This window comes from Erinaceus europaeus, chromosome 19 (assembly GCF_950295315.1).
Source record: "Erinaceus europaeus chromosome 19, mEriEur2.1, whole genome shotgun sequence".
Lineage (NCBI taxonomy): Eukaryota > Metazoa > Chordata > Mammalia > Eulipotyphla > Erinaceidae > Erinaceus > Erinaceus europaeus.
In genome coordinates, this window is record NC_080180.1 from 65,469,938 (window position 1) to 65,484,331 (window position 14,394).

Consider the following 14,394-nt stretch of genomic DNA (forward strand, 5'->3'; position numbering starts at 1 on the left):
TTTTTTGTTTGGTGAGTCTGGCTAGGGGTTTGTCAATTTTGTTTAATCTTTCAAAGAACCAACATTTGGCTTCATTGATCTTTTGTATGGTTCTTTTATTTTCGATGTTGTTTATTTCTGCTCTAACTTTAGTGATTTCTGTCCTTCTGGTTGCTTTAGGGTTCCTTTGTTCCTCTTCCTCTAAGTCCTTGAGGTGTGTAGTAAGTTCGTTCATTTGGGCTTCTTCTTGGTGTTTAATATGTGATTGTATAGCTATAAGTTTCCCTCTCAGTACTGCTTTAGCTGTGTCCCAAATATTTTGATAGGTTGTGTCTTCATTTTCATTAGTTTCCAGGAACATTTGAATTTCCTGTTTGAGTGAGTGTCTGACCCAGTGGTTCTTAAGGAGCATGTTGTTTAGTTTCCAAATTCTATGTCTTTTAATAATTTTCCGTTTGTTGTTAAAAGTTAGTTTTACTCCACTGTGGTCTGAGAAGATACTTGGGATGATTTCAATGCTCTTGAATTTATTGATGCTGTCTTTGTGGCCTAACATGTGGTCTATCCTTGAGTATGTGTTGTGTGGATTTGAAAAGAAGGTGTATTCCAGTTTTTTGGGGTGGAGGAGTCTGAAAATGTCCAAGAGGTCTAGTCTGTCAATCTCTTCATTCAATTCTCTTATATCTTTATTGGTTCTCTTCTTTGTTGATCTGTCTAAGTGTGAGAGTGGGGTATTGAAGTCTCCCACTATTATTGTATTACTATTGATGTATTTTTGAAATTCTTTCAATAGGTGTTTAATGTATTTAGATGGTCCCTCGTTGGGTGCATAGATGTTAATAATTGTTAAGTCTTCTTGGCTGATTGATCCTCTTATCATTATGTAATGTCCTTGCCTATCTTTTATTACTTTATTTAATTTAAAATCTATCGTGTCTGAGATGAGAATGGCTGTTCCTGCCCTTTTTTGTGGACCGTTAGCCTGTATGATAGTTTTCCATCCTTTCACTGTTAAGTAGTTTTTTAATCTTTCAGAGTAAGTGTGCCAGCCACAAAGTAGCCCACTTAGTGTTCTGCTTTGCTATGAGTATGACTCAGGTTCAAATCTGCGCCCTATCTCACTGAAGTAACCTTTGCTGCTATGGTCTCTTTAATTCTTTGTCTATCAAAAAGAAAGAAAGAACAGATGTACAAATAATATATGTCTACATATATATTTACATGGGCACACTTATGTGAATTCATGCGTGAGCAAATATTGATGCCCATGTTAAAATGCGGCCATGTGTACAGGTATTATGTACATAATAACAATGCAGGTCATCGTGTGAATTTATCCTTTTTATACTTGAAGTTAGTTTACATTAAAATAGATGTTCTCTAAAAATTAAAAGCAAAGAAAAACATTTTAAAGACTCAAATTATAATTAAGCATGAGAAGGTCTTAATAAACTAGAACTAGTATGAGTCGCTATGAATATCCAGTCTGAGATGGCATTCCTTATGTAGTAATTATCCTATCCTTTCCTTTTTTCTTTTCCTTTATTGACCGATTACTGGGAGGTTAATGGCTTACAGTCCAGTTGCTGGCAACATGGGTGAAAACTGTCATCTCCCTGTGTCAGTGTTTGTAGAATTACTCTGACCCCAACTTGGGTCCTTTCCCATAACCCACAACACCCACTCCATTACTGTCTTACGTGAAAACAGACTCCATCTTATTATCTCTAGTCTGCCCACATGCTAAAAGCTGAAGTCATGGTTTATTTTAAGATTTCTAAGTGTTGTCTAAGACTAGCTGAATTACTGTTCTGAGAGATCTCTACTGAAGACATGAGATCATACATGAGGCAACAGTCAGTAGAATTTGTATGTAGCTTTTCTCGCAGGAGGGACCCGTAAGCTCACATCCCTAACCCGATTTCATTCACCACCCTGGTTTATTGAATCAAACAGATGTTTCCTGTATAGCTATGATCAGACTAACATTTTAACTCTACCCGCTGAACTATTCACTACATAGAACTTTCCATTCAGACTTTACCTATAATAAGAAATCACGTAAATTGTAATGTATTGCTTTCCTACAAAATGAATCTTGGAGAAATGTGTGTCCTTTTTTTTTTTTTTTTTTTTTTGCTTAGCTGTGTGCATATAGTGTGTTTGCTGATGTCCTGCATGGACTGGTCTCTCTTGGAATCCGACATGACGATGAATTTTCTTTACGGTCCAATTGCGTTGGACCCACTATGCTCCGTCATTACAGAATTTTCTTCTTGTGTTTTCTCAAACTCTTACCACTCAAGAATTGCTAAATATTAAAGTTTTTAAATTATTTTTTATTATTTATTTTCCCTTTTGTTGCCCTTGTTGTTGTAGCCTTTCTGTGGCTATTACTGTTACTGTTATTGTTGTTGTCCTTTGTTGTTGGATAGGACAGAGAGAAATGGAGAGAAGAGGGGAAGACAGAGAGGGGGAGAGAGGAGGGGGGAAACAGAGAGGGGGAGGGAAAGATTGACACCTGCAGACCTGCTTCACCACCTGTGAAGAGATTCCCCTGCAGGTGGGGAGCCAGGGCTCAAACCCGGATCCTTAAGCTGGTCCTTGCACTTTGCACCAGGTTCGCTTAACCTGCTGCGCTACCGCCCGACTCCCTAAATTTTTTGCTTGTTTGTTTGTTTCCAGTGAAAGTGGTCAATATTTCCTTTATGTCTTTCCTTAATTATAAACAACTTGAACACTAGAGTGACCCTGGTTTTGTATGAGGTCAACATCTGAGCCTTTTTTTTTCTGTTCTATTTTTATCGTTATTCATCCTCTCTCCTTGTTATCTATGTGTCCCAGATATAGTAAACCTTGCTAGATTGATTAAGACAACTTTTTTATTTTTTAATTTTTTTATCAGCTTCCTTAGCTGTAGCCTCAGGAGCTGCATTTTGAGGTCATTTGGGGGCAGGAACTGTGCTTTCTGCTTTGACAGGAGTCACATGCAGTGGGTGGGGTGAGTCATGGTAGGATCTGCCCCACTAGGATAACAGACTCATTCAGATAATGTCCGGTGTGTGGTGTGTGCCTGAAGCTGCTCTCCGACTCCAGACTCCTCAGGGCTCTCCGTCAGACCCGACTGCCTCCCACCCAGCAGCAGACAGAATGAACAGTGACAGAAGGAGATGGGCAGACATGACCAAAGTCCTCATCAGACTCATTCTCTAGAATTAAGAGCTGTGATTTCTACAGTAGACAGTCTTCCACGTGGCAGTGATCGAGAAGAATCAATGCATGCCCTTTTAGTTGCAGAAAAGGCATTCATTTTCTCAGCTAACTGCGCTAAATGTTACCTGCAACATGAAAATCGCACGGGAAGCTAGGAAAACAGTATCTGGCATATTTCTTGGTAAATATAAAGGAAGGACTGCATGTTCTGTTAAATCTGAACCACAGTCTTCATGAGAGCTGATATTAAGATGTCACTATTTTAAGCCTGTTGTATGTAGTGGTTTTCATTCGATACAAACTCATATTTAACTGTTTAAGGGAAACTATTGTTTCTTGCAATTAATGGCTTGTCTTGACCAGCCATTCATTGCAATTTTGAGAACAGTTTGATGGAATATTGATAACAATGCTCATTTATTTGTGTATCTTTCTTGAGTATAAAAAGCAATCCTTACAGCTGTTTCCTGACAGAATCTGTTCACAGAAAAAAAATGATTTACAAATTCTCTCAAGTCAGGTATCTATCTACTTTTCTTCTGTGGAAATGGAATTGTGTTTCTTTTATTTTCATCTATTTTATTTTTTATTGGCGGATGAATGTATTACATTCAACAGTAAATACAATCTACAATCGTTGGTACATGCATAACATGTCCCAGTTTTCCACATAACAATACAACCCCCACTAGGTCCTCCTCTGCCATCATGTTCCAGGGACCTGAACTCCCTTCACCACCCCCCAAACCCCACCGGAGTCTTTGACTTTGGTGCAATACACCAACTCCAGTCCAGGTTCTACTTTGTATTTTCTCTTCTGATGTTGTTTCTCAACTTCTGTCTGAGAGTGACATCATCCCATATTCATCCTTCTATTTCTGACTTATTTCACTTCACAGGATTTCTCCAAGCTTCATCCAAGATCAGCTGAAAACAGTAAAATCACCATTTTTAATAGCTGAGTAGTATTCCACTGTGTATATAGACCACAACTTGCTCAGCCACTCATCTGCTGTTGGACACCTGGGCTATTTCCAGGCTTGGGCTATTACAGATTGTGCTGCTATGAACATAGGTATACACAGATCTTTTTGGATGGTTGTTTTGGGGTAGCAGTGAGTTATTCATTATGGTAAATTATATATTTTTAAGTATTCTATTTATTTTATTTTTGAGTGAGATGAAGAGAGAGACACAGAGGAAACACCAGAGCACTGCTCTGTTCTAGCTTATGGTGTTGTGGGGCATTGAACTTGGGACTTTGTAGTCTCAGGCAGGAGAGTCTCTTTACATAACCATTATGCTATGTACCCCCTGCCAGTTAAATACTGTATTTTAATTACCATCCCACCCTGCATAGTTTCCTTCTGTTTTTGATACTCATATTAGTGTGTTGCATAGTCCAGCTCATATGACTAGAATGACCATACTCACAGAGCATTCAAGCTCATTGCTTCTGCTTTATTAAAACATAGACCCTACTTTTGAAGAGACATTTACTCTCATGAGAGCCTAAATACAAATGAGATCAAAGCACTGCTCAGTCCTGGCAGATAAAGTGATGTCAAGGATTGAACCTGAGACCTCTTGTCCCTCAGGAGCACATACCTGATTTGCTGCCCCCATGTGTTTCCCCAGCCCTTTGACCCTCCAGTAATCCACGATGCTCTTACTCCACACGTGTGTTAGCCATCACCAAAGTCTCCTAGGGGTTTTTATGGTGTGATGGATATTCTTTGCCCGTGCCATGATGGAGTGATTGAACATTTTATTATTTCTTATATTTATTTATTTATTTTCCCTTTTGTTGCCCTTGTTTTTTTATTGTTGTGTAGTTATTATTGTTGTTCTTATTGATGTTGTCGTTGTTGGATAGAACAGAGAGAAATGGAGAGAGGAGGGGAAGACAGAGCGGGGGAGAGAAAGACAGACACCTGCAGACCTGCTTCACTGATTGTGAAGCGACTCCCCTGCAGGTGGGGAGCTGGGGGCTTGAACTGATATATATATATATATATATATATATATATATATATATATATATATATCAGTATATATAATATTATTATAATTATAATTCTGTATTAATTATAATTATATATTAAGTATGATTATAATATAATTATATATTATATGTATTATTATATATATTAATATATATATATATTTTTAAGAAAGGTGGTCAGAGGGAGTCGGGCGGTAGTGCAGCCGGTTAAGTACAGGTGGCAGGAAGCCCAAGGACTGGCATAAGGATCCCGGTTTGAGCCCCCGGCTCCCCACCTGCAGGGGAGTCGCTTCACAGGCGGTGAAGCAGGTCTGCAGGTGTCTGTCTTTCTCTCCCCCTCTCTGTCTTCCCCTCCTCTCTCCATTTCTCTCTGTCCTATCCAACAACAGTGATGGCAATAGCAACAATAATAACTACAACAATGAAACAAGGGCAACAAAAGAGAATAAGTAAAATTTAATTAATTAATTAAAGAAAGGTGGTCAGAACAAATTCAAGACAATGGAAGTCTGATCACTTCAAGTGCTCTCAAAATAGCACAGTTGTTTGTTTGAAAGTGGCTAGTATATCCTCCATTGGCCTCCCTGAGAAGCTCCTGCAAGCTTTCTAGACATTGAAGGAACCAGAAACCGCAGAAAGATCCTCATAAGGAATGTGGTAGTTAAGATTCCTGGTGTAATGGGGCTCACTGGCTTTGGGGACTCCATTTCAAGTCGAACTCAGCTTCAAAAGACAGCAGTGTGGGGCTTCAGTTACTCACCTTGCTGGGGTTTGTGCTTGGACAGGAAATCACTCTTTAATGGTAAATGGAAATGTGGCTGATTATATCTTAAAGGGGCTGTCGGTTTAATGGTCAGAATGAGCAACAGTCTATTTTTCATTCGCTGTTTGATGACATAAGATTTTTAAATATGCTGCCACAGAAATAAGACATAAATAATCGCCACATACTTAGATTTCAATTATTCTTGGAAAGGCAAAATAAAATCATCTTAGAGGCTTGCTCAGAATTCTGTCTGTGTTCTGGTTCTGGTATTCTTATATGAACCTGTGCTCTCTAAACAGTTTGTGAAAAAATACAAGAAAGAAGGAAGGAAGAGAGAAAAGAAGGAAAAGAAAGACAGAGAAAGAAAGGGGGAGAGAGTTTTTAGTTTTCATGACTTAGGAGAGCAAATACTAAGTTATTCTTTTGTTTTTTAAGTTTAGTTTAAATTTAATAACTTTTCCTAGCCAAATAGGAACTCTTCTGAGATTTTTTTTTTTTGTCTTAGAGGAGGCCAACAAGACTGGCAGTTATGAATAATATCAAACAGGGAAATATCAATTATAAAATTGCTTCTCTATGAATATTAATATTCTCCCATTTTATTTACTATTTACGGTATTTAATTTTGTGATATTTCAGCATGGTAAGTGTTGGTTAATATCTAATATTTAACTGACTTTCCCTAGCCACTGTTTGATATTAATTATCATCACCTTGTCTTATTATTTGGGGCATTATAGCATCAAATAAACAATTTCTTCTTTTAACTAGCAGCCTTTTTGGCTATCCCCCACCAATTTTAGACTCTCACAGATAAGTCTGAAGTTCTTTTTTTCCTTTCTTTCTTTCTTTCTTTATTGGGGAATTAATGTTTTATATTCGACAGTGAATATAATAGTTTGCACATGCATAACATTTCTCAGTTTTCCATATAACAATACAACCCCCACTAGGTCCTCTGTCATCCTTCTTGGACCTGTATTCTCCACCCTCCCCAACCCATCCCAGAGTTTTTTACTCTGGTGCAATACAGCAATTCCAGTTCAGGTTCTACCTGTGTTTTCTCTTCTGATCTTGTTTTTCAACTTCTGCCTGAGAGTGAGATCATCCCATATTCATCCTTCTGTTTCTGACTTATTTCACTTAACATGAATTTTTCAAGGTCCATCTAAGATCTGCTAAAAACAGTGAAATCACCATTTTTTATAGCTGAGTAGTATTCCATTGTGTATCTAGACCACAAATTGCTCGGCCACTCATCTGTTGTTGGACACCTGGGTTGCTTCCAGGTTTTGGCTATTACAAATTGTGCTGCCAAGAACATATGTGTACACAGATCTTTTTGGATGGATGTGTTGGGTTCCTTAGGATATATCCCCAGGAGAGGAATTGCAGGGTCATAGGGTAGGTCCATTTCTAGCCTTCTGAGAATTCTCCAGACTGTTCTCCACAGAGGTTGGACCAATTACATTCCCACCAACAGTGCAGGAGGGTTCCTTTGACCCCACAACCTCTCCAGCATTTGCTGCTGTTACCTTTTCTGATGTATGACATTCTCACAGGAGTGAAGTGGTATCTCATTGTTGTCTTTATTTGCATTTCTCTGACAGTTAGAGACTTGGAACAATTTTTCATGTGTTTCTCGGCCTTTTGGATCTCTCCTGAAGTGAATATTCTGTCCATGTCCTCCCCCCACTTTTGGATGGGGTTATTTGTCTTCTTGTTGTTGAGTTTGGCAAGCTCTTTATATATTCTGGTTATTAGTCTCTTGTCTGATGTATGGCATGTAAAAATCTTCTCCCATTCTGTGAGGGGTCTCCTGGTTTGGGTAGTGGTTTCTTTTGCTGTGCAGAAGCTTTTTAATTTGATAGAGTCTATAAGTTTATACTTGCCTTAGTCTTCTTTGTAATTGGATTTGTTTCTTTGAAGATGTCTTTAAAATTTATGCAGAAAGGGAGTTGGGCTGTAGCGCAGCGGGTTAAGCGCAGGTGGCGCAAAGCACAAGGAACGGCATAAGGATTCCAGTTCGAACCCCGGCTCCCCAACTGCAGGGGAGTCGCTTCACAGGCAGTGAAGCAGGTCTGCAGGTGTCTATCTTTCTCTCCTCCTCTCTGTCTTCCCCTCCTCTCTCCATTTCTCTCTGTCCTATCCAACAATGACAACAACAATAATAGCTACAACAATAAAACAACAAGGGCAACAAAAGGGAATAAATAAATAAAATAAATATTAAAAAAAATTTATGCAGAAAAGAGTTCTGCCAATATTTTCCTCTAAGTATCTGATAGTTTCTGCTCTAACATCCAAGTCCTAATTCCACTTGGAATTTACTTTTGTATTTGGTAAAATATAATGGTTTACTTTCATTTTTCTGCATGTTTCAACCCATTTTCCAACACCATTTGTTGAAGAGACTCTGCTTTCCCCATTTAATAGTCTGGGTACCTTTGTCAAAGATTAGATGTCCATAGGTGTGGGGGCTTACTTTTCGGCTCTCAATTCTATTCCACTGGTCAGTGTGTCTATTCATGTTCCAGTACCAACCAGTTTTGATGACAATGGCCGTAAAATACAATTTGAAACTTAGGAATGTGATGCCTCCAGTTCTGTTCTTTCTTATCAAGATTGTTTTGGAAATTCTAGGTCTTTTCTGCTTCCAGATAGACATTTTTAGCATTTGTTCTATTCTCCTAAAAAATGTGGTTGGTATCTTGATGGGGATAGCATTAAATTTGTAGATGGCTCTGGGTAGTATATTCATTTTGATGATGTTCATTCTTCCAACCTATGAGCATGGAATATCTTTCCACTTCTTTGTGTCTTTTTCAATTTCCTTGAGTAGTGACTCATAATTTTCAGTATACAAGTCATTCACTTCTTTGGTTAGGTTTACTCCTAGATATCTTATTGTTTTTGTTGCTGTAGTCAAAGGAATTGATTTCTGGATTTGTGCTTCTTTTAACTTAGTGTTTGCATAGAGGAATGCCACCAAGTCTAAGGTTCTATTTTGTCATATTTCTACTTAGAATCAAAGAAACAGAACAAATTATTTGTTCAAGTGTCAGCTTACATTACTAGGCTCACAGCCTATGTTACTAAACATAATTGGCAGGTTATTCGCAGGCTTACAGGTGATATATTCATTACCAACTGCTGTCCTAACCCACTACACATTTTTTATTAGTGATTTAGGGTTCTTTTACAAAAGTATCCCATTTCAGATGTATTTTCATACTACTACACATTTTTTCCCCTCCAGGGTTATTGCTGGGCTCGCTGCCTGCACCATGAATCCACCGCTCCTGGAGGCCAATTTTTCTCCCTTTTTGTTGCAGCCTCGTTTTGGTTATTATTATTGCCATTGTTGATGTTATTCATTGTTGGATAGGACAGAGAGAAATGGAGAGAGGAGGGGAAGACAGAGAGGGGAAGAGAAAGACAGACACCTGCAGACCTCCTTCACCGCCTGTGAAGCGACTCTCCTGCAGGTGGAGAGCCGGGGCTCGAACCAGGATCCTTATGCTGGTCCCTGCGCTTTGCGCCACATGCGCTTAATCCACTGTGCCACCGCCCGACCCCCTTCTACTACACACATTTAAATGCTCTGATGTTGAGTTTTCTACTGTCCCCACCTTTATCATCTAATTACTTTTGAAAAAAACAGTGAGTCTGGGGCAAGAAAATAGCTGGGCCAGGAGTGCTTTGCCCTGCCAGATACAAGCCCCTGGGCTGTAACCCTGACAGCTTGTGAGAGTGACAGGGACTCAGGGAAGCTCCAAGGGTGGCTAACAGTGCTACAGTCTCTCCCACCTTATCACCCTCCCTCGTTCCGTCCTCTCCCATGTACAGAAAGCCTGGTAGGCTGGACTGGACACAATGCCAGCATGCAGGTGCCAGGCTCTGCCCTCTAGGAAGCAAAGCCAAGGCAAGTCATAATGCTTCCTGAACATCTTCCTCTGCCTCCATGCCATCTGTCATGAGATTCACCTCCAGGCCCACCTTCCAGAGAGGAAGTGACACTGACCAGTGCTTTTAAACTTCTTGTAAATCTTGCTTTTATTGTTATTCTTATTCTTTTAGCACCTTCATGTAAAGGAGAAGCTTGCTTTCTATCTTTGAATGTTTAGCTTGCTGTTATAAAAACCAGTTGCAGGGAGTCAGGCGGTAGCGCAGCGGGTTAAGCGCAGGTGGCACAAAGTGCAAGGACCAGCTTAAGGATCCTGGTTCGAGCCCCCGGCTCCCCACCTGCAGGCAAGTCATTTCACAAGTGGTGAAGCAGGTCTGCAGGTGTCTGTCTTTCTGTTCCCCTCTTTGTCTCCCCCTCCTTTCTCTATTTCTCTCTGTCCTATTCAACAATGACATCAGTAACAACAACAATGAAAAACAACAAGGGCAACAAAAAGGGAAAATAAATATATTTTAAAAAAAGAAAAGAAAAAAAACAAATTGCAGAGAAATATTTTCCTTTTTACAATAATCTACTGTTTCAAAAATTCCTTTGAGACAGAGAGAGTGAGAGAAATAGAGAACTGTTCAATTCTGGTCTGTGACAGTGTGGGGGATTAAACTTGGGACCTCGAGAGTCTCAGGTTTAAAAGTCTGCTGCATAACAGCTCTACTGTCTCTTTAACTCTATTCTGAATTCTGTAGAAAGAGGGAGCAATGATATACAAGAAATAATAATAATGGTAGACGCACAGTTCTGCACACACATGGAGAGTGTGGGATCTGTGTGCATAGGAAACACATGTATGTGGGCCCTGCCCCCAAGCCAGTGTGATTAGACTGCTGCTAATGTGCTCACAGCTTCATTTGAAAATGTAATATCTCTTGCAAATAATAAAGCCATTCAATTTAAAAATAGCATTTTTGTCATTTCAATAACTTCTAAAATACTTTTTTCATTTTCTATTTTAATAAAAGAGGTATCTCAAGATATTAAAAAAATTTAGCTGGAGGGACAGAATGTACCGTGAATACTGGTGACAAATTTTATTTTTTCCAGAGATACGTGTTGGCTCACCACCGTCATTATTAGAATCTCCAAGTATAATATTTTCAGTTATTACTTTTATTAACACATTTTTATGGAAAGCTGGGTAGACATGTAATGAAGGATTGGTGAAAATGAAACATCCAAAGAATGACGTTGAAATTTTAAAATAACTGAGGTCAAATATGCACGTGCTATTAATGAGATAGCGAAGTACCAGGCAGAAGCTCCTGGAGCTTAATGGACAGCAAGTTTACATCATTCTATAGATCAGACAGTTTCTGTTTATTTTTCATAATTTCATGATTACTCAGTTTGGCTCAAGTAGCAACATTTATCAGTGCTAATCAATTGCAACTTAGGGTGTTCTCGTTGAAGTAAGCTCTTGCCTTCCATCCTAGAGGGAATAGTGGACTGGACTGTGTCTGAGGCTCCTGGTTGTGGAATTGATTTTCTGGTTGTGATGATCAGGACAGCTTTCTATCTTACTATTGTCACAGACTCAAAAAGCTGTCCTGGCTTTTTGCCGAGACCCAATGTAAAGCCCTGATCCCATGCCCACCAGTAATCTGGGTCTCGGCAAAAAGCCAGCGTAGACATGACCTATGACCAAAGATTGTGCGTGAGAAACTCCTGCCACAGGTCTTAGATATAGAAGATGTATACCAGCACCCAAAACTAACAATTAACTGGCCACTTGTAAATGTGTCATCTGCTTCTATCCGTATTGAACTGCTTTGCCTACGGGGTGACATATACTGTTTACAATACAAAGGAAGCTTAGTAATGACTGGAAATGATCAAGTTTGGGGCAAAAATACAGTAATAAGAGCCCTTGTACTTTTCTTGGTCTACAATTTGCATTATGATAGCATACTGTCGGGGCTGTTTGATAAATAACAATTTCTTGCCTACTGCAGGTAGGTGATGTAATGTGGTACCCACTGTTAAGATGTGTACACGTTAAGATGTGTAGGAACATCATTAATATCTCATACACTGTTAAGGTTCTGTATCGACTATGAAATATGAATGAGTTAAGCATATACTTAAAATGAATTATAATGTACAAGCAAAAATAAAGTTAAATATTTTATTAGCTTTGGTATAAAGGAAAATACAGATACGGTAGAATCGAAGTTACAATGCAAGAAAGGTTAAATTAAAAATAAACAGATGAGTTCAAGTAATATTTGATATTAGGAAACATACTTGGCTCTTTAGTGTTGTAAGATCAATGTCAGCTTTTGAGGAAAATATCCATTAATTAAAATAGAGTGAGAATCACACAAGTAAGATAATTAGTGCAGAGCTAAAAATCCACAAGACTTGTGTATCTAACCACAATATTAATTTTGATGTTCAGAAATATAGTTTTAAATGCTACAATTTAGAAATTACATTGTGCATCTGTTGAGGCAATTTTTTTAATGATTTTTTTTCTTTTTTACTTACCAAAGTTATATATGATTATTATAAAACAGGTAAATACCAAACATAAGTAGTAAACAGATACGCATAAGTATCATCAATATTGTAGCTTCATTTGCCTATGTTGTCATCCTGGTAATTTCTTTTTTTTCTTTTTTTAATTTATTTTAAAAAAGGAGACATTAACAAAACCATAGGCAGTTTCTAACCTACAACTCACTAATGTAAATAGAGAATTGCTGTGTCACTAGTTAGGTTGATTAGAGAGAAAATAAGTTATTTCCCCATTTCTCAATATTTTTTAAAATGATGAAAATAATTTGAATTTATACATAAATATATTTACTTATGAAGTCACTAGCAAAACTCAGCTTCTAAAGAACTAAGTGCTAGAGAAAATGCACATGCAAGACTTATTTTGCTTCAAAACTTAGTTATAGACCTAATTATTAATTTTTTTTATTTACACTTTTGGAAAAATTTGAAACCAGGGTCTCACGCATGGTCACCTTTCTTGTCAAAAATTTTAGCGTCAGGAGTCCAGTGATAGCACAGCGGGTTAAGTTCACATGGTGCAAAGCGCAGGTACCGGCATAAAAATCCCTGTTCGAGCCCCGGCTCCCCACCTGCAGGCGAGTCGCTTCAGAGGCGGTGAAGCAGGTCTGCAGGTGTCTGTCTTTCTCTCCTCCTCTCTGTCTTCCCCTCCTCTCTCCATTTCTCTCTGTCCTATCCAACAAGGACGACATCAATAACAACAATAATAACTACAATAATAAAACACCAAGGGTAACAAAAGGGAAAAAATAAATATTTTTAAAATGTTAGTGTTATCCAGGGACTGCTACTTGTTGCGCTTGTGGGATGGGGTGGTCTGAACCTGGGGTCTCCTGCGGGCAACTGCTGACTCTGAGTCACCTGCTGAAGCAGATCACAGTGTTCAGTCACTCATTGAAAGTCTCCTCTGGGGCGGGGCAGATAGCATCATGGTTCTGCAAAAAGGCTCTCCTGCCTGAGACTCCAAAGTCCCAGGTTCAATCCTCCGCACCACCCTACACCAGAGCTGAGCAGTGCTCTGGTAAAATAAATAAATACTAAAAGACTATCACTAAAGTCTCCTTTGGTGTCATTCTGCCTATGCATCAACTTCCTACATCACTAGAAAATTGTCTATGACTTGGGGAGTTCAGTGTTGCTTAGTGGTAAGGCTTCTTTAGGGAGCCAGGTGGTGGCGCACCTGGTTAAGTGCACATGCTACAGTGTGCAAGGTCCTAGGTTCAAGCCCCTGGTCCCCACCAGCAGGAGGAAAGCTTTACAAGTGGTGAAGCAGTACTGCAGGCGTCTCTCTCTGTCTCTCTCCCATTCTACCTCTTCTTCCCCTCTTAATTTTCTCTCCGTCTCTATCCAATAATAAATTATATATATATATATATATATATATATATATATATATATATATATATATATATATATGACTCCTTTAGTGGGCGTAGCTATTGTGAGGACATGCAGAGTTTAGGCTGAGAACTCCTATGTAGAGTTCGTACTGGGGAGCTAGCTCAGAAGACTTGCTCGCTGAGGTCTAGGGTTTAATTCCTAGCACAGAATAGGCCAGAAACCAAGTGGTGCTCTGATCTCACTCTTATAAATGTTAATAAGTAGGTCTTTATAATATAGAACATGTTTTTAAAAGAATTTGTGTTAAAATATCCCTTGCCTTTCAGCAGGGTGACTTTTAATATTCAGGAATAGTTTGGAACATGTCCAAATCTGTTGAAGTGTTGCTGTGACCGGTGCCGTAGGATGCTGCTCGCTCTAATTGTACAAATAATAATGCAAAGATGGCCACAATGTTAATGCGGTTTGTTTAGATGTAGAATTATGAGTGGTATTGATCTTTTTATGCATTTTAAAACATATATCATTATTTCATACATTAACTCTATAGTTTAATTTTATGATTACATTACAGACATTTCAGGGTTTCTTTTAATATTTATTTATTTATTT